At 36.7% G+C, this 26540-nt stretch overlaps 1 protein-coding gene across 2 annotated transcripts in view; it reads left to right on the top strand.

Moving 5' to 3' along the window:
- Positions 1-26540, top strand: part of nek3 (NIMA related kinase 3) — a 49707-nt gene that overhangs the window by 16463 nt on the left and 6704 nt on the right. The window contains exon 14 of one of the 2 annotated variants that reach the window (XM_065281648.2): positions 7187-8014. The exons of the other annotated variant lie outside the window; for it this stretch is intronic. The gene's annotated coding sequence lies outside the window, so the exon portion shown is untranslated. Of the gene's footprint in view, positions 1-7186; positions 8015-26540 lie in introns of those variants that run through there. 2 annotated transcript variants of the gene reach the window in all.

Here is a 26540-nt window from a genome sequence, read left to right as displayed (position 1 = left end):
TCAGAACTTCATCAGTATTATCTTATATAATATTTGCAACTCAAAAGGACCTAAATCTCCTTATGATGGCTCTATTCTATGGTTTATAGAGAATAATGATGACTCTGTATATACATTATCGCAGGCGATACATCAGCAATAATTAATGTGAAATTGCCTCGATTGTCAGTGAACTACGGCTTTGTGTAGTAAATGGCGCTCCATCTGAAAGCAGGTGATGGCGATTTACTTCGAGATGCGCAATGACAATCGCATGTGATTTATCGTGCAGACAAATAATATACATATACCAGTAATGCGCGGGTTGATCCAAAAAAAGTCACCAGCAGTTACGAGTCATCCAAAACTACTTTTAATGATATTCGGGTCACGGTCGGAAAAGAAATCTAAGTCTAGTAAATGATGAATTAATTGACAACACTGAATAAAATTGTATTGTGTATTGTGAGGCGTGCTCCTTTTTTTAACTCTTTCACCGCCAGCGTTTTTAAAAAAAGTTGCCAGCCAGCGCCAGCGTTTTTCATGATTTTCACCAAAGTTTAATGCCTTCCAGAAAATGTTTTTCTTTAAATAAATAAACATACAATATACCAAATGAAAGAACAGACCCTCTGCTTTCAAACAAAAAAAAAACGTTTCATCCTACCTTTAGTGGTTCTTTTGCAATCAGCTTTTGAATATGGGTAGGTTTTTGCAAAAACACCATATTTTGAGCAAAAAGCAAAAATAATTCAATTTTTGTGACGGACTTTTCATAGAGATCCCATTCAGAGCGATCTTTCAAACAGACACGGACATGCAGCAGCTTGCCATAGGGCAATACTTCCGGTTTTAAAAAGTTGCGGAAGGGCGCCACCTGGTGGATAATAGCGGTATTGCGGAAAGACGGAAAATCTCGTCATTGGCGGGGAAGCGTTTTCTCTTAATTGACGAGATATCTCGTCAATGGCGGGGAAAGAGTTAATGTTCACAGTGTTCTTATACATGCATTTTGTGGTGTACCCGACTTCAAACCAATGCCTAAATCTTGTGAGAGGTTGGGTTTAGGGTGAGGTTTGGGGTAGGATTAGAATAAAAACAGCGCCCATGTGGCGAGTTTTCATGACATTTTGCCGTTTGCTGTATCGTTTTGTCTTGTGTGGTTCTGTGTGATTTGGACAATGTTAAGTTACGCCCCTGCTTCAAGCCCCTGTGATTGCAAATAGCACCAGAGCGCGGTTTTAAGGGCGACACGTCAATTGCGCGACCAATCACCTTTATCAGCCTTCATAAAAACGTTCTGATGCACATAGTGAAACGTGAATGTCTGAGTTGCACAATCGATAGATCTACTAACCAATATGATAGGCAGGTGATAGGGCTGTGCGTCATTGCGCACCAAATGACTCAGAATAAAACACACAGACTTAACATCACGATGGGCTCCTGTGTTAAGAGAGCGATTTACGTCCTGTTTTCCTGTCAATCGCATGTTAATGACGAACATGTGCTCTGGCTCGTATTGATAAAAGTACCATGTGAGTGTGCTCTTACTGGGGAGTAAAGGGGGGGGGACAATCGCACTCGGGCGCAGTTCAGTTGGGTTAGGCCCTAAGAAGGTATAGGTCAAACTTTAAAAAAATAATTGAGGATAAGAGTACTGGATGATGCCCATGGTCACTAAAGGGTTAAACAACATATTCAATTTAAATGTATTTATATAGGCCAAGTGCTTTTTAATAATGTTGGATTGTCTTAATGCAGCTTTATATAAAAAAAACACAGAAACAGGTAAATTATTAAATATATACGCTAAAATATGTTCTATTTCACAAAATAGGATTGAAATGATGCTTCCGTCTTCATCAGTGAGGTTAATGTGACTGGGACCTCACAGTAGCACCATGAGTCAAAGATCCTTGGGTAACTATTTATATAGTCGTAACATTGTTATCGTCTCGCTCTATTGTCTCGGCGTACTGATTTCAGACCGGATGGGCCAAGAGAAATTGCTGCAGTGTGATTGGCTTATGTATGCCAGCGTAATTTATCCTTCGTTCAGTGCCCAAAGGTCGTCAGTGGGTAAAAATGGAAACAGTCGCAGGAGGAGCAGGGTGACGTGTGGAGCCACTGAAGCATTGTTCTCAAAGCTGTCTCTGATATGTCTGTCCACCTTTAGTGAGAGACATTAAACATCTGTCCTTTGCCTTTCCTTCCTGTTGGCCTGAAATAGACCAGAGTAGCCTCAGTAAAACATCTCAAACAGTCAAACTAAGATCTGAATTTATATTCACTGTTCATTATTTGAATCATGTCATTTGCACTGTATGTGAATAATGTTGTAAAGAAAATTCAAAATAAATAAAAACTATATTTAAGTCTTTAAAGTAGTCGCACTCTATAATTGTTGGGTTATTTTTAACCCTAAAAGGGATGAACCCAACCCATTGGGTTGTAATATAGCTTACGCTGGGTTGTTTCAACTCATTGTTGGGTCAACTAAAAACATTTTCTGGCTAAATTTAACCTGACACTTGGGTTTGTCCCACTTTTTTTGAATCCACCCTTTGCATAGAAATCATCAACATGTACTCTTGGTATTTTACCATCCCGTTTCTTAAGGTCTCAACTTAAGATGCATTTTAAGTATTTAGGGAGTTCACATATGTGCTTTATTTGCTAATAGTTTCTGTCCTTCAAAGTCATTTTAATTCTCAAATTTTAGTTTTTATCTACAAAAATAATTTCAAACATTCAGGCATACACCTTTATATTAAAATAGCTTTAAGATCAAGGGAAACATTCTGGTTTAGTGACACTAAACTGCTTAATGGTACAGTAGTCACCTTCATTTATCTGAAAACGAAAATGAATCTTGTTCTCCATTCCTCTTCTTCTGCCAGAGGCAGCGCTACCAAAAAAAACCGTGAAAACTGAAAGTAAAATGTGTCCTTGAGTCTATAAAGTACCGTATATAAGTATTTACAGTTTAAACTTAACATGATACTATCCTTATGCTTTTATATTGGGTAGTATCATCAGACTTTGTGTGTATCATGAACACATGTGTTCATTCTGTTATGGCTGCACATGTGCAGCAGTTATAGTCCTGCAACTGTCTTCCAGTCATTTGACACTGTTACGGCACGGGAAACAGGAAAGATCAGTTTACCTCCCAAATGATTCTTTGGAACTCATGAGCCCGTTTGTCATTTTCGGTTTCACGGTTTATTCAGATCTGAAGACCTAGTCATTTCTGTTTCCTAGTGTTTACTATACACGCAGCTGTTGCGTGGCTTGAAAGGTGAAGGACACACAGTCAAGGGCTTGTTCACTGTTTCACATCATTTTAATCTGGATGTAGTTTAATGAATATGAAATTTGTGTGAATGGATGGATTCAATGACTTGAATCACTTTGCAATATTGTGTATTATTACACGGCTCTCTAAAATGCTTGATTCTGATTGGCCAGTTGTGATATGCCAAGGTTCGTTCTTTTCAGATAGCATCGGCTCACAACTAATAACACACAGAAACCCTAATGCTGCAAATCATTTTGATAGGTACGATTTAATATTACACAAAATTAAATATAAATGTCTTTTAATAACATGTACAGTACTGTGCAAATGTCTTACTGTGGGTTCACACCAGATGCGAGTTCAACGTTTTGCGCGAGTAGTTGCATACAAAGTCAACGCAAACGTGTGATCAGACGCGACCTTGCGTGGGGCGATGCGAATGATGCTATAGGCGGCGCATTTGCTGCGAAAACACACGCTATTCGCTTCGAACGCGTCTTCGCCCAAGTTGAAAATGTTCAATTCGAGCAAAAAATTCTCATAAAACCCACGAGTAATCTAGAGTGAATAACGCGATGCACAGCATAATGCTACATACACACCAAACGCATTTGCGGCGTCAAATTCGCATCTACCACTCGTAGTTGGACGCTTGAACATTTTGACTTGGGTTCACATCAGCTGCGTTTGAGGCATCAAAGTCGCGTCTACCGTGTCTAGTTTGCCGCTTCAACATTTTGAGTTTACTCACTTCATTCGCATGTGAAAGGCGGGTGTTAAATTCTAGGCATCGAGACATTCACATGGAAATTTGTGTCATGGCTTCTGCAACTTCGCTCACTTCCTGTAATCACTAGGGCTGGGTATCGATTCAGATGTTCCAGATCGATTCAATTTCGATTCAAAAGCTATAAAATTAATTTGCTTTTAATTCTCGATTCAATTTTCGATTGCGGTTCTCGGGTCGGTTTTTATACTCGATTCTCGATTCAACTCAATGAATATAGATTTAATACAAATACTATATTAATAAAAAATACCCGTGAACACAAGTTTACAAGTGGGTAATTAATAAAAAGAAATTAAAAGCCACAACGCTATCGTTGTCATCTTGCTTGCGAAATCTAAAATGCTTCCATACCTCTTACTTTTAATGTGAAGGTGGCATCAACGTCGATGAAGCACCTGAAACCGCCATTTTAAGCACTGAATGAAATATGACAGGCTCCTTGCTAACATCGCCCAAGGCAAAAAAGAGGGTGACATCTAGTTAAGAAGACTAGTAATTTGATTAACGTTAATCTTATTTTCAATGTTTGCAGAAACAAATATGAAAAAAAATATTCTAAATTGACCACGTTTAAAAAAAACGATTAATCGAAAAATAGATTTTTTTGCCCAGCCCTAGTAATCACGTCAATACTAGAGCAAGCTCCTGATTGGTTAACGCGGCGCGTTTTTTCCGCCAAAGTTCAAATTTTTCAACTTGTGCGTTTTCCGTGGCAATGCTCAATTCGCACCATTCGCGCGAACTAGACGTCTCATTCATGGGAATTATGCTTCATTCAGGCGGAATCATGGCTCATTCGCACCGCGAGACCCCCAGACGCGCGCCAACGCATCATTACATTAACTTAACATTGAAATCACTCGCGCTTGATGCCTCTACCGTGGCTGGTCTGAACGCAGCATGAGTTTACTCGCTTCATTCGCGCATGAAAGCCGTGCATGAAATTCTAGTCATCGAGACATTCACGCAGAAAGTTGCATCATGGGAGGGGCTTCTGCGCCCCCGCTCGCTTCCTGTAATCACGTCACTACTAGAACAAGCTCCTGATTGGTTAACGCGGCCCGTTTTTCCACCAAGTTAAAATGTTTCAACTCTCGTGAACTAGACACATGAATGAGGTGGAATCACGTCTACCACGCCGCGCTAAACGCCTTATTCGCACCGCGAGACCTCCGGACGCGTGCCAACGCGTCTTTACACTAGGCTTAACATTAAAATCACTCGCGTTTGACGTCTCTACCGCGGCTGGTCTGAACGCAGCATTAGGCCACCATCACCAGCTTTGTTGTTTTAGCCAAGTTTTAAATAAGTTTTTTTTAAAATACAAACAGAAAATACAGGAAATATGTACACAAAATTAAAAACAAAACAATTTTCCGAACTAAATATCTTCTTCAGGCATCAGTCAGTATTTAGTGTGACCTCTCTTGGCACGAAACACATCTTGAGCTTTTTTGAGGAGACTGAAGTGCTGAAGTCATTCGATTAGAATTAGAAATTAGGATTTAATTTCATGTAGGTTTAAGAGATCCTGCAACTGCCTGCTATTGCTCACGTGGAAGGGGACTTTACCCTAAATACTTGACACTTCAACTTATACTTTTACTGTTTTTAATACACATTTCCTGGTTGTATTCTAATAAAGAGACTGAGAAATAATTACATATGATCATCACTATAACTGCAAAAACAACAAATCTAATGGTAGCATGAACATTAAATGTGTTGTAAGACTTTTTCACTGCATGACATTATATTTACAAATAATTAAACCAATTAGTATGTTATGTTGTCAATTTTAATGCTCCTTACCTTACTTATGAGGTAAGTAGTCGTGTAATAAGCGGGATAATGTACAGACAGCAGGTATTGCAAAATAAGCCTCTTTGATCCACCTGTTCACATGTCGGGGCCTGCTGCATATACATTATCTTTTACTTATAAAAACATCTTGTGAGGTTCACAACTCAAAACATCTTTGTTAGTCCAAAAACAGCTTTTATTGAAACCAAACCGCCTAAACGCTTCATAGCCTATCAGATTTTATCTCAGTATGATGTCATAGTGCGAGGTGAAAAGATCAATGCCTACTTCTACATCAGAGGTAGAGGTGAGACAACAAAACAATAGTTTCCAAGGATTATAGTGTCTGTGCATTTCTTTTTTTGGGATCCTAGTATAAAATTAGGAAAGCACAGGCTTTTTTTACTTAATTTTACTGCGATTTGTTTTTCAAACATGACACAGTTGGATGCAAATTTTACAGAGAGACTGAAAATAAAATATGATGCATTTCTGACAAAACACCCCCACTCCTCACTATCATCACTGACTCTTCTTTGAGTAATAATAACACTAAGGCCGGGGACACACTGGATGATTTTTACATGTTAAGTGATAGCCACAGACATAGGGACACAACATAATCCTACGAACGCAAACACTGGATGATTCAACCAGACCGCGAGACCACACACGTGATGACTGTGGTAGCGCTTTCAAAGTGATGTGAAATCTCACAGAAATGCGAGATCAAATGTGACCTGAAAAAACAAAATAATGATGTGGTAGGTCTTGCATACCACATTGTAAAAGCACTTTTACTGTTGCCATAGTCAATATTCTTTCTCAATACTCCTCTTTCATGTCATCTTTGTGGCTGTCTTGTTTCAGCCAGAGCCAGCAGAAGTCCAAAAAGCTCGGCCGTCAAGTGATTCATGGAGACTTCAGTTAGTGACTGAAAGCTCATAGTGAGCCATTGAAATACATTGAGTTAGAGGCAAAGAGCTGTGATTATTCCTAATTATTCCTAAGGCCACGCCCCCTTTCAAGCGCTTAGGGTGCAAATCGTGCTTAAAATCTTCACACACACACACACACACACACACACACACACACACACACACACACACACACACACACACACACACACACACACACACACACACACACACACACACACACACACACACACACACACACACAGATATACTGGCGCCAGCTACTGTTGAGACATTGCTGATCTCTAAATGTCATTAAAAAATTAAAGCAGGACAGTCAGTTAAACCCATTGTGTCTTTGTGATATGTGATGTGTGCGTGTGTTTTGTGTAGGTTATCCAGAGGACCCAGAATATCACGTCACCTTTGCTCCGGATGAGCTGAATCACAGTACAGTCACGAAATCCTCCAGACACAGATTCACAACTTGACTTCATGAATGTTTAGACACTGATGTATCTTTCCTGAGCCATTGGTGTCTGGTTCGAAAGGTTAACTTCTCTCTATTCCAACCCGTAGTTAACTTTTACGCCACAGCATGTAAACACTTTTACGAGATAATGAAAAGGCAGTTTGTGAGTTAATTTCACAGGATTTGTGTATACAACTGTTTATTTGGTTTTGGTTTATTACAGAGATAATTTGAGGGAAACGTCCCTCCCCGGCTGTTCTTATCTGTAACGGCTAAATAGAAAGAAAAGTTTCCATTAGATTTTTATCTTGAAAACGTTTACTGGGGGAAATTCTGCATAAAGTTCATAAATATTTTAATTAAAATATGACCCAGTTAGTGAAAACCCATATAAAGTCATTTTTGTGATTTAAAATGTACATAAAATCATCCATAATGTAAAGATCATTGTGTGAATATATAACCTTGATAGTAATGTGAATTCAAACTTTAATGCTTTAAATCTCATATTTAGATCATGAGACTTTAGCCTGGATCTTGCAGACCAACCCCACCTCAAGACATGTGGTGGTATAGTCATAAAATATTTGATTTATTTTTTCGTATTCATGGACACGATTTTCCTATTTTTTTGGTCATTGTGCACGAATGTCTTTTCCGGGTCACTCAGCACAAATTTCTTTTTCATTTAATTTTATGTATTGTTAGGTTTTTCAATTTTTTTTTTCAATTTTTAATAGGGCTGTCAAAAAATAAATCTCGATTAATTGCATACATAATAAATGTTTGTGTTTGTACATTTGTACAAATTTAATAAAAAATGTATGCAATCATTATTTATATATAAATACACAAATTTAATTTAAGAAAAACAAATATATATAATCGCATACAAAATAAAAGTGATTTTTTGCATAAGATATGAGTGTGTGCTGTGTGTAATTATTATATAACAATAAATAAACACACATTTATGTATGTATTTAAGAAACATTTACATCTGTATATATATATATATTTATATTTTTATATATTCTATATATAAACAAAAAATGGATATATAAATAAAAATGTTCTGAAATGTATATATGTATGTGTCTGTGTTTATAAATAATTATTACACAGAGACAGATATACATATTCACATATATATATTATGCACAAAATGGACTTTTATTTTGTATGCGATTAATCACGATTAATCTTTGCCCAGCACTATTTATATAAAATATATCAAAATGTAAATATATATATAAATATACATGTAAATGTTTCTTAAATACATACATGCATGTGTGTGTCTTTATATATACACAAAATAATTACACACAGCACACACACATATATTATGCACAAATGCACTTTTATTTTGTATGCGATTAATCACGATTAATCTTTGCCCAGCACTATTTATATAAAATATATCAAAATGTAAATATATATATAAATATACATGTAAATGTTTCTTAAATACATACATGCATGTGTGTGTATTTATATATACACAAAATAATTGCACACAGCACACACACACATATATTATGCACAAATGCACTTTTATTTTGTATGTGATTAATCGCGATTAATCTTTTGACAGCCCTAATTTTTAGTCCATTTTAAAACCTTTGTCGCTAATTGTAAAACCAACTTACAATGGTAAAATATAGAAAAAAATGAGAAACCAATATATAAAATGACATGAAAAAGAAAGACGTGCTTAAGGACACAAAAAACATTATATAGAAATCCGTGCTAAGTGGCGCAAAAAAAATATTTGTGCTCAATTATACACAAACACAAAAAAGTGAAAAATCATGATTTTTAAATAATAAATAAATCAAATATTTTGTTACTATACCATAAAATGCATTGAGACAGACAGGATCACAAATGCATTCATTCATCTTACCCCAGTCTTGACCTGGGCACAGTATGTCCAAACCACTGCTTACTGTAAAGTACTTATATACAGTACATATACATTTACCGTAGATCCTTGCTCAATTTGCAATGAATAGACGTGCATTACAGCAGTAGACACGCGTCAGTATAGATGATTCTCCTGAGGCATTGTAGACATTCCTCACCACGACTGTAAACGAACATATTTTGACTGTCTCAGAAGACCGTCATTGATGTTAAAGTAAGATGTCCCATAGCCTGAAGCTACTCTGACAAACGTGATGGATAGCCCATGCCCTGATCAGGTTCTCTCAGGTGACTCATGTCAACTACCAGCCTGCACACGCTCTTTAGTCAATCACTAATGTTCATAACGTCTGCATCCACCCTCTTAGAGAATCTGGAAGTTATGTTCCCCAAATATTCAAAGACAGGCAGAACATTCAATGCTACGAAGAAAGGTGCATATCCACTGCTAACACAATGCTCTACCACTAAGCTAGAAGCAAAATACAATATGAATGTTTGCTTTAATAATACGCTACTGTATATATAAAAACAAAGATGCTATAGCTGGTTTAAGTCGAAGCGAAAATATTTTGGGTTGGAGTTGATGATGAGTTACTCAACCGATACGCAAAGTTAAATACACTTGAGGAGCGCAGGAAGTTCCTGATGTCAGTTAACGGTGGGAATTTCCATGGAAGTGAAGTGGGAGGTTTTTGTGGAAAAGATTTCAGCACGAGAGTGAGTAACATTCGGAGATAGGTAACACTCCTCAGACATGCATCAAAAACATGTTGCAACAAGACTGGGAGCTTAAACGTAAAATACTCGCCTTTCCACTTATGTTTGAAAGCGTAACATTTTTTTTAAACGTAAGAATAATTTGATGAGTAATTGCAATGATTTGATGTTGTATTTGATTTATATAATTAAATCTTGAAAAAGTCAATTAGCAAGCTTAAACCAGGTGAGATTAGTACTGTGTTGAAGTGGCGTGTTTGCTGTTTGTCCTTGAGTGATGTTTACCCAACGTTGGGTTGAAAATAACCCCAACATTTTGGGAGTGTGTAACTCTCAGAATTGAGTTATTTCAGCTCAGTTCAATCTTTCATGTCCATTTAATTGGTAAGCAGCGCAATATTGTTAAGTTCATGCTACTGTAATGCCATCAACAAACCTAGAACTACATTACTTAAAATGTTGAGTTGTTTTAACCCATGGTTGGGTCGAAAATTGACATTTTCTTGGTTAATCTAAAACAAAGGATGAGTCCATATTTCAGACATCCTACCTCTCCTGGATGCTCTTTGTCTCTTGCATATTGATAGCGGCTCCCTGATGCCCGCAACTGATATAAAACATCTCGAAAATCAATTATTTGAGAACGTGCATGTTAAAGAGGTCAGTCTACGGTTTAGTCTGAGGAGACAAGCGACAAAAGTAACAAGTTACAGTCGACCACTTTCTCTCTCGCTCTTCACTTCCGTGTACCACTGTAGTTCATTGTAGTTCATTTACAATGTGGTGTCTAAACATAACACAACATAATATGTAACAATTTACATTAAAATATAAATGATTATAGTTGTCTTTTTTGGGGTGGGCTATTGAAATGAGCTTTTGCAGGGTGGGATGTCTGATATTTTACCCAACCATGGGCTAAAACAACCTGGCAGCTGTAGAAAATGAATCAAGACCCCACCAACCACATTCTGACAGGATGTTGGTTATCAGTTGGTTATCAGCTGTTTTGAATTATTTTTAGCATGTTACATACAGTACGCTTTTACGAGTTTGAATTTTTCCACCTGCATGTTTAAGTCAGTATGATGTAATGCATAATACAGGTTAAGGCATATGAATGTGTGTTACTGACACTGCACTGGCTGTTTGTTGTAATTCTTGAATTGTGTTATGCAAGGCAACGCTGATAGAGATCCTCCCTTGTGCTTTGATAAGACTTGTTTGTGGTTTCGAGAAGCCTGGATTGTATGACAGCTCGGTTTATGCTTTCCTCCCTTTCTTACCCTAAATGCTTCTTATTGAAATGATAACTCTGTGGGAGAGGAGGAGTTTGAGAAAGTGAGTTCTTCTGACATCTTACTAAAGTATGCAAAAATGAGTCACGCACATTAGTAACCAACGTGAGAAACTAGTAGTTTCATATGATATTTTAATAAACAAGATAAAGTTAATTTCCATTGACTGTCTTCCTGTGGGCTTTATTTGTGGCTTTTCTAAAGAAATGCTGCTGCTAATCCACACAGGCATAGCACAACACAACACAAAGGAGGAGATTTTATGAGGACAAATTGAATTAAGCCCTAAATTACTAAATAACACACAGGTCAGCACTGTATGCATGACTGAGTTTTATTCTAATTCACATCCTGCACAGATACCGCAGCTGAAAAACACACATGCCAATTCTGCACACAACCTTTACTCACACTTTCACCAGCGGAAGAAAGTTGCAGTTTTTCTCAGAAAAAGCTTCTGATACTCTCAGTAATTAGATGGCTTAAACGGCACCTTTTTCATTGCTAGAAAACAACAATATTTTGTGTATTTGTTATAATACAATGTGTTCATTATTTTCCACATACTGTACATTTTTGTAGCTCCAGATTTCCCTGCTTTCCTGAAACGCACGGATTTTGTACAAAATTCATCGATTTGAAAAGCACTGTGTCCCTGATTGGCAGCTAATCTGTACGTTGTGATTGGCCTGCATACCTCTGACGTTAGCAGGAAATGTGACGCTCCTTACCATGTTTGAAAGATTCGCTCACAATGCAATGCTATCAGGAGTTAACTTACAGGCTGAGAGTCCGAAGCGGGAGGAATTATGATAATGTCGGTCTTGTCTACATCACCAATCCCAGGAAGTAAACTGTTGCCTACAATGCGTGTGTTTGTTGTAAAAGAAAAGAGATTTATGTTGGAGATGATAACTCGCATCATTATTACCTTTAGGGTTTGTACCTTTTGCATATCATTAACATGTACTAATACACACTTACACACCAAATGAAACGTAAAAACGTGAAAAGAAAATAGTGGCGCTTTAAAAAAAGCTGTATTGCGTGTGCCAGGACAGTAGATGGCGATGTTACCATGTAAAGAAGCAATACACTACATTTCCTTCTACAGAGCGATAAATACAAACAATCAACACAGCAAAAGCATCTACAATCTTAAATCGAATGTGTTAAAACAACACATGTTATGTCTAGTTAAAGGCGCTCTAGGCAAATCTGTTTGATGTCCCTTCTTGTTGACGTTCAAACAAAACGGAGCGTAGCTAACTCCTCCCCCTCCCTTCCGTGCTTTCTGAACGAGTCATGAACGCGCCCAACCCCCATTCCCAAATCCTTCTTGTTGTTTATTGGCTGGAACACGTTTGTTATGTTTCGTGGTTGTAGGTTTGACCATTTTGTTTTTGTTGCAGTTTGTGGAGCCTGGGCTGTCTACAGAGACTGCATTTTTTTACAGTGTGTTCAGAGGACAGGCAGCTAGCAGATAGTGAGGAGATGTTTACTGTATGAAACAAAACATGTTTTATGGCCTAAAACGCGTGAATTCGCTTAGAGCACCTTTAAGGACAACACATTTAATGGTGTTGTCCCAAAATCAACACTTAATGTGTGTTTTTAACACATTCGTTCTACTGTTGCGTTTACACCAGCCGTGGTAGGGGCGGCAAAAACGCGCTATTCACGCGTAGTTGGACGCTTGAACATTTGAGTTCACTTGCTAAATTCACATGGAAATTCGCATCATGGGAGGGGCTTCTGCGACTCTGCGGAGACTCCAGCACTCCGCTTGCTTCCTGTAATCAGGTCACTACTACAGCAAGATCCTGATTGGTTAACGCGGTGCGGAAAATCTGCCTAAGTTCAGATTTTTCAACTTGCGCGTTTACCGCGGCAACGATCAATTCACGCGAAACACGCCATCGCGTGTAATAGCATCTTTGCATTGACTTAACATGTAAATCACCAGCGCCTGCCGCCTCTACCACGGCTGGTGTAAACGCAGCATATGAGCGTAACACAAAACATTAAAAAATAAACACATACTTTTATAAGACTATAGCAGTTAGTGTGTGTTGGTGGACGTTGATGAGCTAGTAAGCAGTGGCGGCCGGTGACTTCTTTTTTTGAGGGCGCTTGATGCGAAGTTCGTCACAACATGTATGTAGCCCATCATGTGTGTGGTTCCTTTTTTCATAGTATGTGTTTTGCGCATCGAGAGATCCTGTGTGCATCACATGTCTTGTCAAAATAAGTGTATGCTGCAGACGCATCTAAAGGATTTATGATTAAAGAGACGCTCGCGTTTGCCAGATACTCTCATAATCTCATGCGTATCAGAGTTTACCTTGTGTATTTTGTGAACGTGAGCGTCTCTTTTATCATAAACGGTTTTGACATGTGGGCAGCAAGCACTTATTTTGATAAAACACGTGTTACACATGGTTCACATGACGCAATAAACACATCTTTTGAAAACGCAGGCAACAAACGACACTCCGAACACTTATTTTGAATTAGCGCCCCTTGGATAAGCGGTCACGAGCCGTCACTGCTACTAAGTGACCATGGACTATAAAATGGCAACATTTTGTAAACATTGTTGGAAAAGCGTTAATAAACTCAGTATCTTAAGCAGCACAGATACAGTCCTGTAGGCCACCATTGTTGTTTTGGTTGTATTTGCGTATGTAGACTGAATTACCACATAGTTACGACGTCACCGTTATCACAGATTGGCATTTACGTAGTTTACACAGAGACGACGAGGCATCGTTATCAAAAACGTGCACTTTGAAACCCAGAGTTTGTGTTTTCAGGACCCAAAAAACAGCCAAACCGCATTAAAACTTGTGTAAGCGGCCTCTCAATATTTGCTTTTTCCTCATATGATAAGGGTGATTTACAAGGACTTCAAAGTATGACAACTTCTTTCATGTTTTACTCACCGTTTTTTACATATCTCTTTTTTTCTATTTGTATGTGTTTAAAAATGTGACCCTCACATATTTGTGACTCGAAAAACCCAGCTACAGTCATTTTATGTGACTTTCTGTTTTGTAAATTCATCCTACATAAAGTAAAGATCATTGTATAATCTCGACATCTTTAATATTGACTGAGTAAAGTCATGTCAATGACTGAAATCAATGATTGAAGTCAAACTTTGATGCTCCAAATCTCATTATTAGATGATGAGACTTTAGCCTGGATTTCACAGACAGGGTCACAAATCGACAAAAAACAACTCTCTCACACCCCTGACCAAGCACAAAGATACAGCGGTGTGAGACGCTTGAGATTTGTGTATTGGACACAATGACTGTGTGTGTTTTGTGTGTGTTCGGTGCTCTGGCTATTCTCAATCCTGGCCCCAGGAGGAGAGCTGTAAGTGTGATAAGATAAGACTGCACTGAGAGCAGTCCGTTAGGTTTACGTGCGAGCACTCTGATGGAGTTCAGATACAATTTGAACATCATGACCGGACCAGGAATACCACCCATACACACACCTCTCTGAAGTCTCTTTGACATGCAGAAGACACATTATTTATGTATGTTTAGTCTCAAGTGCAATAACATTTGGCAATTTTTAAATTCCTGAAATATTTGACACTACGTAATTGTCTTGTTTAGAGGCCTTGTAAAGTATGTTGTTGCCTGATAACTAGTTTATGACAAGTTACAATGGTACAATCTGTACGTTTTTATTTAATTTTTTTAAATTGGTACCATTTCTACCTCAAAACAAGACCTCTCTCAGGAGCCACTATAAGGTTTTAATGAGCACCTATTGTCCGATTCATGATTTTATATTTCCTTTGGTGTATAAGTGTGTATTAGTACATGTTAACGATATGCAAAAGCTACAAACCCCAAAGTAAACGATGATGCGAGTTATTGTGTCCAACGTAAATCTCTTTTCTTGGACTACAACAAACACACGGATTGTAGGCAACAGTTTTCTTCCTGGGATTGGTGATGTAGACAAGACCGACATTATCATAATTCCTCCCACTTCAGACTCAGCCTGTAAGTTAACTCATGTTAGCAACCCGAATCTTTTAAACATGGTAAGGAGCGTCACATTTCCGGCTGACGTCAGAGGTATTCAGGCCAATCACAAAGCACAGATTTGCTGGCCAATCCGGGACACAGGGCTTTTCAAATCCATGCAGGAAGAGATCTATACAGTATGTGGAAAATAATGTGTTTTTAACCATAAACCAAAATATGTACACATACAGTGCAAGTGGATGAAGGCTGGGGCTGTCAATCTCTGAAACAATAAGAAAATACCTTAAAAGTTATTTTTAGCCTCACGTTACAAACAAAATCCCAATATGTATTTTACGAGGTGACTATTCAATTAAATTCGTACGATCTCATTTGCCCATTTTAGTATTATCTGCTTTTGCATCAGTGACAGTGTGGTTCTGGATGGGGATTAATTTGTGCTTTTTTTTAATAATCGTACATTTCTGTACAATTTGCATTTTACAAATTCATAAAAAATTGCAAACCTCGTAAAATGTTTATGTTAAAAAGTTTGTGTTTTCTCGTAAAATCAGGTTATGTGTAAAGAACAGATAGAAATGCAATCTAGGCCACTGATCACACCAAACGCGTTTTAAACGCTTGGAAACCCAAGGAGCGCAGCACTGCCTTTTTTGTCAGTGCATGGCTTTTTATGTTGCTAAGCAACCACTGTAAAATTTTAGTGAAGTAGAAAGTGAAGTAGAGCTCCGACCTTGTTTGAGAGACCACACAGGAGACCGTGAGTAAGTGCAGTCTCCGGTTGTTCCAAGCACCACAAGTGAAGGTCCGCCTCTCCCCTTATTCGATTAGACAATAGAAGAACGCGAATGACGTCGGGCGCTTTTCTGCTCAGAGCGCTCCTTCTAAAACGCATGACGTTGGAGGCGGCCAAAACTCAAGGCGTTCGGCGCGGATAAACAGCGCGCATAACGCTCACTGCTTATAGAAATACATTCAAAAAAGGTGCCTGCCACTGCCATAAACACGTTCTGTGTGATGGGCCCCTAACACACCAAATGCGAAACATCGCGTTTCTCATTCTAGATTACTCGCGGGATTTAACTTCGTGTCATATAAATTTTTCGCTTGAGTTGAATTTTTTCAACTTGAACGATGATGCATTTTATGCGAATAGCGCATGCTTTTGTTGCAGTCGCGGAGCTCGTATCTCATTATTCGCAGTTTTGAGTTTATTCTCATCTTAGCATTGACTTTGTATATCGTTGCTGTCCGATGAAAACCACGTATGTCCATTTTGCCGATTTTCGAGATTTTTCGACGGGATTAAATGTCCAGGTTCATTTCCGTATACAGTATTCTTCACATATCTAAATGGCCAATGAAAAGTTGTGAAATCACGTCATCTGATTCTCACGTATATTATTTTGGTGTCAAAGCTGTCAATCACACTGCGTATCTCCCGCCTTGTGGAAGCATCTCGCCGGTCTCGTGAAGTTTCATCGAAGCTCAGCACTGGATAGTCGAATGAACATAGCCTGGTGAGACAATGACTTTCCTTCATCGAGGTAAACGTTTCCCTCTGACGTCAGACGTACGTCTAGGAGTGACAAAATTACAGTAGAACTGTGCAAACAAAGTATCTGTCTAGCATTGCCATGTCAGTGTATTGATTCATTGTCCCTTCATAGTTTGCAAGAGACATTTAATAAATGTATAATTAATATTAAATAAACTAAGCGTATTTAATAAACTAAGACGTAGGCTATTTAATAAACTGAGCGTATTCATCTGTCAATATGAAACGCGACTTGGCCATTCTAATTAATGATCGGAAGAACGCGTATCGACCACCGTTTCTGTAAAATATGCACGTATGTCCATTTAAACTCAATTTTGGTCAAATATGGATTATATCATTACACTGGCAAGAATATGGTTACATGTAAAGATGCCGTACCAAGTATGACAACGCTACATTCAACTGCTTTTGAAATACTGTGTTTTTTTCACTTCCTGAAAAGTAACCGTTTTGGACATACGTGAGTTTCATCGGGCAGCGACAATATAATCTACTCGCACAAAACGTAGAATTTGCGTTTGGTGTATACGCCCCATAAAGGATGTGTACATTTTTACACATTTTTGTGATATGCTATTGAACACATTATGTGTCATTTTGTGTTGATTTTGTGTTTAACAAAATGTGTTGTTCCAATAATAACATAGAGATGTGTGTATTCTGGGACAATGCATTTAGTGTGTTGTCCCTAAACTGATTATGTTGTTTTAACACATCTGTTCTAAAAGTGTACAAGCCATTGAACCCTAACTATATTATTTTATTGATGATATTTATTGGTTTAAAAAAAGGGGTGGGCCGATGCGATATTCCGTATCGATATAAGTCCGGTATTAGCGGGAATGACCGGATCGATTATTGTAGAAGTTGGGAAGTACAATCTGATCCAATACTAAACTGTTATGGCCACTTGCCGTAAATCACGACTTGCTGAGCAACATAAAATTGCACAAAGTTTCACTTTAAATTGTCCAAAGTTACACCTTAAATTTCATTTTGAATTTTTTGTGTGCTGACCAACTAAAAATGTTGCTACTAGTTTGTATGAAACATTTAAATAGAAATGAAGCAGCAGTATTGCACAATGTTTCATTAAGTCCTGAATTTGCAGTCATTTGTTTCACAGTAAAATGTTTGAGTTCTGTTTAAGCTTTTCGTATGACTAACAAATGTGCAGCTTAATAGATTAAAATGGCGATAGAGATGGTATTGGATCGGTATCGACATCGGGATCAGACATAAAAAAGTGGTATTGGCACAGCCCTAGTTTAAAATGCATCTATTTTATTTTTTTAAAAATCTCTGGTATCTTTCCTCTTGTTCCAAAACAACCACAATTACAGTCAGTCAAGCACATACAGTGAACTTATCCTTTTAAATTAGTGAATTTATGAAAAATGACCATTTAGTATGTTTAGTTTGCATTATAAACATGCCATTATATACTATTCATGTCCCTGTAAACCACATATATCACCCGGCCACACCCCAAAAACACATTTGTGGTTAGCTTAATGTTTACTCTGTGCGAGCTGACTCAATTCACACTTTTAACAGACACTTCACAATCGATGCGATTTGAGCTCCTCTCTGGAAAAAGCAAATCACATGCTTTGCTCACACTGGGACCAATTTGGTAAACTGTTCTGACACTTTTAGCACAGTGTTTTAGCACAAACACTTGTATCGTACTTATCCTAAAAAGTCAAATTGTGGTGATTTATTAAATGTAACACATACTTAACAACTTGGCACTCAGAACCGCACATCAAGGTAATTTTGTCGTGCAAATTTATTTAGCAGAATTTGCACTGTTACCTGATTTAATAATTATTTCAGATATAATATTGGAGGCAGTATATACAAGATAAAGGTGCGATCAGCACAGTTCATATTTTGTAAATGATTATATTTTAAATCTTTGGTTAATAAGGCATTCAACTTATGTCTTAGTCACAGGCCATGAAATTATACGATACTATAGCAACACTGTATCAAATATGAATTGTTTATGTTTACATTCATTTTGCATTATTAAAAGTCCAGACTGATCTCACGGAAACTTGTGTTATAGTGACGAAAATTTTTATTCATTTATTCATGTCCATGACACGAAATTCAGCTTATTTTCGTGCCTTGATCACGAATGTCTTTTTCGTGTCACACACACATTTGTATAATAGTTTTTCGTGTCCGTTGCATGACTTTCTATTTCGTTTCATCTTATGTATTGTTTTCTCTTAGTTTTTTTTCCTATTTTCTTACCATTGCTGCTTGGGGTTGGGGTTAGAATTACTGTCTGTTACATTTTTAGACATCCTAACCAAAACCCCAAGTGACAATAATTTTAAAATAGAGAAAACAATACATAAAATGACACGAAATAGAAAGTCGTGCCACGGACATGAAAAACTATTTATAGAAATGTGTGCGAGTGTCATGAAAATGACATACGCGCTCAAGGCATGAAAAAAGCTGAATTTAGTCCCTAAAAAAAATTAACCATGGTTTTACTACTGTTAAAACAAAAAACCATGGTTACTGTAGTAAAACCATGGTAACCACAAAATAACCATGGTTTTGACACTATGGTTTTCAAAAACCATAGTATAACCACGGTTAGTGTAGTAAAACCATAGTTTATCAATACAACAAAAAACATGGTTACTACACTTTTACCACAATAAAACCATGGTTTATTTTTGTAAGGGGTGCCATGGACACGACAAGTCAGTTATATCAGGTATGAGATACTATTTACCTACATTTTATTCCTGAGGTCACCGGCATTTTGAATGTTACAACATAACGTTGTGGCAGTCAGGTGGTGCAAGAGTTCACTCAAAATTCTGTATTGATAAAATGTAATTACGATTACATGTCAGGGTTTTTTTTAAACCCATGTATTAAAAATTACGGTAATTCAAACATGCCGTGAACGCACCTTTTATTGTACATTGTATGTGGTGCGATATAAAAATAATAATACTTGTACAGAATATTAAGGCATTTTTGTGAAATTTAGGGGTGGATTCCCAGACAAGGCTTAATCCTAATCCCAGACTAAAATGCATGTTTGAGAGCTGACATCTTGGACAGACATATCGTAATATATATCAGGATAACCTCAAGATGCACATAGTAATGTTTTTTTGCAACATGATCTCACAGAAATTCGTGTTATAGTCAAGAAAAGTTATTTATAAATTTATTTGTGTACATGGCACAATATTCAGTTTTTGTCATGCCTTGAGCACAAATTTCTATAGTTTTTCGTGTCCGTGACACAACTTTTTCTCTCTCTCTTTTTTTCCCTTTATTTTTAAATCATTGTCGCTTGGGGTTAGATTTGGCGTATTGGTTTCTACATGTTTTTCTTACGCTTTTAAAACTATTCTCGCCTGGAGTTGCACTGAAAAAAATGATTCATTCAATTTACTCAATTTTTTAAGGTAAGTGGTTGCAATCAATTTATTTAAGCTACATTTAAACAAAAGAATTGTAAATTAAAATACAATAAAAAACTTTTGTTTAAATGTAGCTTAATAAATTGATTGCAACCACTTACCTTAAAAAATTGAGTAAATTGAATGAATCATTTTTTTTCAGTGTGGGGTTAGGATGTCTAAAAATGTAACAGAAAGTGATTCTAACCCCAACCCCAAGTGACAATGGTAAGAAAATAGGAAAAAACTTAAAAAACAATATGCCATAAAAAGAAAGTCGTGCCACGGACATGAAAAACTATTTAGATACATTTGTGTGAGTGACACTAAAAAGACATTCGTGCTCAAGGCATGAAAAAAGCTGAATTTTGTGAACGAATTAATAAATTTTTTCGTGACTACAACACAACTTTCCTTGAGATCAGTCTGGTTTTTATGTTTGTTAAAACTACTCAAATAGTCTTGGCCTAATCAAAACCTTGTGTAGGTTTTGAAAATTGTCTTTATACAACCCTCCACTCCTGAAAGTGTCCTTTAAAAAAGACAATGTGGTCAACTAACCTAGTTTATTTCACAGATGTCAAGATTGTATGTTCGGGTAGGTGTGGTTAAAGGTCTGACAGGAAAAAACAGACCTCTCTACATTTGAGGAAACAAGTTTTCAATAGCGTGCATTCGTTTCGTTTGCATACCTGAGTCACTTTTCAGGGTTCCTGTCACATGCGCTGTTGAAACAGGGTCAGGGGTGATGAAGAAACCTAATCTTGCAGACCTTGGGGTTTCTATCAATAACTTCAGTTGGGTTCCTGCTTTGCTTGTACAGCTGTCATGGATCACCATGAGTACACGAGTCAATAAACACGCTAATCTCTCATTTAAAGAACAGAGGAAAATAAAACACAAATGTTTCAATGGCAAAGCTTCCCTTCAGACAGTTACTTTTCTTCACATGACCTCTTGTAATGCGGCACTCACATGTCGAAAGGTCAACAGGTCACTTGCGTGTATACACACTAGGCTCTTTGTATTGTTGTGCCATTTTACTCCTCTGTAGTCTTGAATTCTCACCAAAGATCTTATCACATCTTTATGTAAAAGAATAGCTTAAAAAGGAATAGATCTGTTGGAAAAAAAATGCATCATTTATTAATGTCCAAAACATTTGCTAAAGCATGCTTATAGCACCATTTATGGTTCAACATAACACAAAATGGTTCTTCACTGATGTTTTGCACAAAAAAATGATTTTGAGCCAGTCAACAACTTTTAGTGCTATTTAGCACGATTTTTTGGAGTACTCGTTCATGTTTATTTAAATATTGCCTGATAAAGACACATTATGACAGGTTTGATTTCACTTCTCGCATGTTGTAACCGTTAACTGTGAACCATTCTGAATATGCGAAAACAACTGAGATTTGAAAGCAAGCGTTTATAAAGAATTAACATTTCAGTATTTCAAAGCTGCATAAAAAATGCAAAATCCTTTTTGGAGCGCTACCTCATCTCCATTTACATTTGGCTGACACTTTATCCAAATTAATTTACAGTGCATTCAAGGTATAGATTATGATTGAACTTAAAAACCCCTTAGCATTCCTGAAAAAAGCTAAAAAATGACACAAATTGTACCTGCTGTGTTGATTGTATCTTAAAACAATTTACAGAATTCGAATCACAAGAATTTCAGCATTCCAAAGATATGTGACATGTTTAGCGAGTTGCTGTATTTGATGAAGTTTTCTGTCAAATAATGCAGTGTCCCTCCCACGGTACGCTGGAATTTTAATGGTTTTAATGAAATATTTCAGTCCTAAATAGTAGACTAAATATTATAAGCTTTGATCTAGTTAAGGCAGTGTTCAGATCATGTACCCGTCCTTTTCACATCATCAGGAAATGAGCCAGTCAAAGGTGAAAAAAAACTAAACAACCCTGTGTTGAAGTTTTTGAAGCTTTGAAGTAGGGTTGAAGGTGGCGTGCTGGGTTTCGGATGCGGTGTTTGTGCAGGGTTAAGCTGTGGAAAAAAGATGGGCGTGTAACGCTTGTTTGAAGTTAGAAGATTTAATCCTGTGTTTATTCGAAGCACCCCAGTTTCATCCTCTTACCGGGTAAATAACACAACGCTGAGAAATAAACACAAAACAAACCCAAAGCAGTGTTTTTTTTTTTTTTTTTTTTGAGTAAAAGAAGAACACATGAAGATGTGTGAATCTCACAAAATCTTTTTGCAAGAAATTGTAAATTATTTTTTTATAACAATTAAACACATTCCCAAGGAATTCTTGTTATCATAATTCTCCTAAAATGTGCTTTATTTTTGTTTTTTCTTTTTGTTATAAAATTTTCATTAAAAATGTATTCTTGACTTGTTCACAGGGGAAATGTGGATGTGCTTTTGTAACATTCACCCATTGCACACAAACACAAAATGAGATTAAGGAACCGCCAATAAAACAGGATCTCAATACAGGAACTAACACAATAACAACTGAGGATCTAATAATCATTATTAATAATAATAATAATAATCATTATGTGTAAATTTATGTAGAAGTAGTATTCCTGTACTACATAACACCCAATGAAGTGTTTCAAAAGCCTTAAAGGGGACATTTCACAAGACTTTTTTTAAGATGTCAAATAAGTCTTTGGTGTCCCCAGAGTACATATTTGAAATTCTAGATTTCAAAATATCATATAGATAATTTATTATAAAATGTTAAAATTTGTAGGTGTGAGCAAAAATGTGCCAATTTTGGGTGTTAATCTTAAAATGCAAATGAGCTGATCTCTGCACTAAATGGCAGTGCTGTGGTTGGATAGTGCAGATTAAGGGGCGTTATTATCCCCTTCTGACATCACAAGGGGAGCCAAATTTCAATGAGCTATTTTTCACATGCTTGCAGAGAACGGTTTACGAAACTAAGTTTCACTGGGGACACAATTATAGGACTTAAACATAAAAAAACATGTTTTTATGTAGAAAACGTAAAAGTTTCATGATATGTCCCCTTTAAGGCACAGTCTATCAATAGGCCTATATCCATCATAATAATAACTAGCTTTTAGCTCATTTATGCTAAATATCAATCCATTATATGCTTGATAAAATGAAAACTTAGAAAATACAAAATCGTTGTATTATGAAACTGGAGAATTTCGGTACGGTTGCATCCCCCCAGCATCCTTTCCATGTAACATTGCTCACAACTGTTTGCGCAACAAGACACTTTCTAACAGTTCTCTTTTTACTTTCAAAAGGTTGAGAAACACGAAGCTAAACCTGACACAAATGTTTTCAACCTATGGATCTGAGGATAAAGTAATGGTGAATTTATTTATGCAAACGCACACAGGATAAGATAAGTGGTATTTGGATTCAGTGTCATAAGGTATTAGTTGGTCCTGATACATGGGTGATTCTCACAAAACCATTGAAACACCACGGCACTAATGATTTTAGCTATAAAATGTGTAATATAGTAATATTAAAAAGCATCAGAATTAACACAATTCTGTGTTCTACCTTGCACAATGTGTGATTTCAACATAAGAATTTATAATTTGTCAATTTTATCTCATTTTCTGCTGAAATTCTCATTACCGCAATGTGTCCAGCTGTGTTTGAACATGCGTTATGTTGTAATTTAACCAAATTAACACAAAAATATTTAGAAAAAAATAAATGGATGTTTTGCTAGACTACTTTAGATGACAGAAAAAATGTTTACTGAATATTCATGTATAATAATAATGAAGAAAAATTAGGAAAATGATGTGTCCATGCCTGATGTTCTCATCCTCCGCAACACTTTTTGAGAACAGTTTAAGCACACATACAGAATTTTAATAAAGTTTGATTTTGAGTGACCAAGCACATGGACCAGTTACTTCAAGATGGCTACCAGGTAAGATCATTTTTTTACAGTTAATTTGAAATATTGTCTTGTCAGAATGCTTACACAACATTTTGATTATCATTACCGCAACAGATGCTTATTAAATGTTAATTTAATTAATAGAAGCATAATACTTTGATTTTAAATGCATGTGCAGAATCTTCAAATTATGTTCTTTCAGGTTTGTCATGTCATTTTGAAAATATGTCAGTGTTGATGTTTTCTGACTGTTGCGGTAATGAGATTTTTTAGGAATAATTTTTAAAATTATGTTACAAAAAGTGTTAAATGATAAGTAAAAGTGTTTAAATTAATGTTCCCATTTACTCCAGACTTTGTTTTTCAATGTCTGGTGGGAAAAAAAGTAAATTTAAGCAATTTTTACATTTTCATGCTTGACATTTTTAAAACCAAGTTTTCGTGAGAATCACCCACATGCACATAACTAACGTTTGTTTTTTTTGGTCAAAAATTTTACAAATGTTCAATGTAAGGGAAGAACAAATGTTTAATTGCAGTCATTGAAGAACCAACATATCAACCATTATTCTGGATATAATGTCTCCCACCATCTTTTGCTGTTAGGGCTGCTAATACACACTCTAATACACTGGGATGGTACCCTTTAAAAAGGTCCTTATCTGTACCATTACACTCTCAGAAATAAAGGTACACAAGTTGTCACTGGGACAGTACCCTTTCAAAAAGGTACACCTTTGTACCCAAAAGGCGCGGGCGCATCCAGTTCGCGCAAATGAATTGTCAGTGCGATTGAACAATAAAATCCGAAATGGACCACCCACTGTCATCGCTAGCCTTCTGATACAAATATTTTTGCCATTCATAAATAAGTGTTTTGACATGAGTGGCAATGGCTTTATCCACGGTACTGGGAGGGGGATTTAATTCTTGCGTGTTACTTCGTTGTGCATGATCACAGTTCATATGTGTGTGGAAAGATAAGCTTTTACAGTACAAATATTGCGTTAGGCTGCTTCATGAGTTAAAAAAAAAAAAGATTTTAAAATTCCTGCAAATGCAGTGATGAAGTTCACGTTCTCATGATTTATTTTTATGAATGTTTTGAAATGCTGTGGACAGAGACGCATTCATTTTTTTCTCTTTCGTGCAGGTTATGTTTTGAAAGACGATGTCCTGTAGCTCAGGCACGGCCCAACTTTTCAACAGGCCCACCTAAAACCTCCCCCCACTAAAAAAAAACAACTTTTACTATATTCTAATTTAGTCAAGAATTATAAAAAATCATCAATAAGTTCATAATTTGTGCTAAAATAGTCTAAGTGTTTAGTTTTATAACCATTTTAAAAAGCTGGTTATATTTTGATGTTTCTGCGCAAGTTCAGCAGACAGTGAGGTTCGGGTTTGTTCCGATCAGAGCTTGTGAGTGGAGAGCGCATTTCTGAATATTAGAAATATTTTAATTAGAAATATAAAATAATAATAATAATAATATAATGGATTTTTGTTGACCAAATTTCTCTCTCATATTGCTCCTCATAACCAAAAGTCAAATTATTATGGACGAAAGTTAAAAGTGGTGGCTACAAAATGACTCGCGTGTACCCACCGTGACCAAAATCGACGCCTATGAAAACATCCCCCCTCTGTTTTTTTCACAAATCGCACCCTGGGCGTAGTGATATTACACACTGCCTGAAAGTAGTCCCCTTGGTTATTTTCAATGGCAGAAGACTATTTTCGGGCAGTGCGTAATATCACTACGCCTCCTGCAGCCATGTTACATCAGCAAAGTCCTTGATTATTACACCAGAATGAGAGTATAGTTCCTAGCCATATCTGCCTGGAAAATCACAACTTTTAATTTTCAGTTGGTCTTAGTACACGATGTAACTACAGAAGAGTCAAGTTTTAAATAGGAAAAATATCCAAACTCTTTGGTTATTTTTAGCGCGATGCTAATGGTCTAATCAGATTCAATGGATTATGCTAAGCTATGCTAAAAGTGCTAGCGCCAGACCCGGAGATCAGCTGAATGGATTCCAAAACTGTAAAAAGCAATAAAAATTAACTCTAGGGGAGCTGGAAAATAAGCATATTTTCAAAATAAGTGGAGTGTCCCTTTAAAGGGTACTGCCCCAGTGGGAGATTACTATTAATGGTAAAAAAAAGGTGCCAATACTAACCTCTGCGGTACCAGTATGTATTCTTTATGTACAAAGATGTCGTTTTAAAATTGTCAGCTTTATTATCTGAGTCTACCAAGCTGTGGTCTCTAGATTTGCTATTGCAACCAAGTGAACAGAAAGTATAAAACTCTGTTAATACGAGGTTTGGAGGTGGGTTTGAAGTGGGTAAAAGTGAACATCTCATCATACTTTCGGACGGCCTGTTTCATTTCCCCTTTTCTGTTTTTTCAAGTGCTGA

Source organism: Paramisgurnus dabryanus, chromosome 8 (assembly GCF_030506205.2).
Source record: "Paramisgurnus dabryanus chromosome 8, PD_genome_1.1, whole genome shotgun sequence".
In the NCBI taxonomy this organism is placed as follows: domain Eukaryota; kingdom Metazoa; phylum Chordata; class Actinopteri; order Cypriniformes; family Cobitidae; genus Paramisgurnus; species Paramisgurnus dabryanus.
This window is presented reverse-complemented; position numbering and strand designations above follow the sequence as displayed.